This window comes from Hemicordylus capensis, chromosome 3 (assembly GCF_027244095.1).
Source record: "Hemicordylus capensis ecotype Gifberg chromosome 3, rHemCap1.1.pri, whole genome shotgun sequence".
NCBI classification, from domain to species: Eukaryota; Metazoa; Chordata; class Lepidosauria; order Squamata; family Cordylidae; genus Hemicordylus; species Hemicordylus capensis.
Window position 1 is genome coordinate 311040436 of NC_069659.1, and position 1395 is coordinate 311041830.

Sequence of the window (1395 nt, forward strand, 5' to 3'; positions counted from 1 at the left end):
TCAACAGCCCTGATTTTCCAACACTTCACGGATGAAAATAGCGACACTCGATTCTGACATCATGGATCGCTGCCCAAATGTAATCCCCCCCCCCTAACATATCTTAGAGCAAAGGTGGGCATTAGATAACTCAAGAGCTACTGGTAGCTCCCAGGCTTATCTCTCCAGGACTTTGGGATTGCTTTTTCCTCCTCCTTCCAGCCAATACTGCAAATCTGATTGGCTGTCTGAGTGGGGGCCATTTTTAATCTCTCTTCAGGTGCTCAGGGTTGCTTTTACTTTGTCTTCCATTCCATTTCTCTCCAGTTTCTTTCCCAAAAAAACCAGTTTCTCTTGCAGCAAAATTTTGCAGCAAAAAACATTTCTGCCGCAAATTTTTCTGGAAATTCCGACATTTTGTTGTTAAACTCTCTTATTCCATCTATGTAAGTTTTTATACAATCTGCCATTTTGTGACTGGCTCCATCTCTCAAAGCCACCATTTTGTAACTATCTCCCCTAATTGCTATTTTGTAGTGGTAGATCCAAGGCTCTGGGGAAAAGAAAAGAAAAAACCAGAAGCCAGAAAAAACCAGAAAAAAACTCCCAGAAGCTGTAAGTTGGCCTAGACCTGTCTTCGAGCCCTGCTTGACCTCACTTTGTAAATCAAATATAAAAACAGGAGGCTTCATCGTGAAATTAATGATTAACTTGTCTCACGGATTTCAATAGTAATGAATAATTTAGACTGGACTCTGCCCAGCATTTCCAATTGTGCAGAGAGGTGTATGTGCATAGGATCCACTAGTAATTAGTGGTCGTGTTAGATCATTTATTAGATTGCAATTTCAGGTTTCAAGTTTTGTAGGGAAAACAAAGGAACATCTTTGGCCCTTATCAGAGGAAAATTGAGAATGTGAACATATGTAAGTGGTAGTGGGGATTGAGAGTGTGGCAGCAGGCTCTGCCCTGATCCGCATGTGTTTCTCACAATGGAGAGAAATGGCAGTTAGCCCGCCTAAGAACCCCTCCCCTAAAATGAGTGCTCCGCTAACTGCATTTTACTGATTGTGTGCCACTGTGCTGTGGCTCCATGCCACAGCGACACATGAGTAGACCCCTGACCTGGAGGCTACAACAAGCCTCCTGGCCTCAAGGGTCTCCCCTGAATGTGCATAGGGCCACACACGTAACAATGATCGGGCAAGGGGAGACAGTTGTCTAGGGGCCCCACTGCCTGGAGGAACCCCCCAGAGGCACCTCACGTGACTCCCCATTGCCCCCTGCCCAGCCCCAAGGCCCTTAACCACTTGCCCTGTTCGCCGTCTCTCCTGCTTGTTCTCCTGGCCCGCAATGGAAGCAGCAGACAAGCTGCAAAGAGCTCCTTTTCTCCCGCTTCTCAGCTGATTGGCGGGT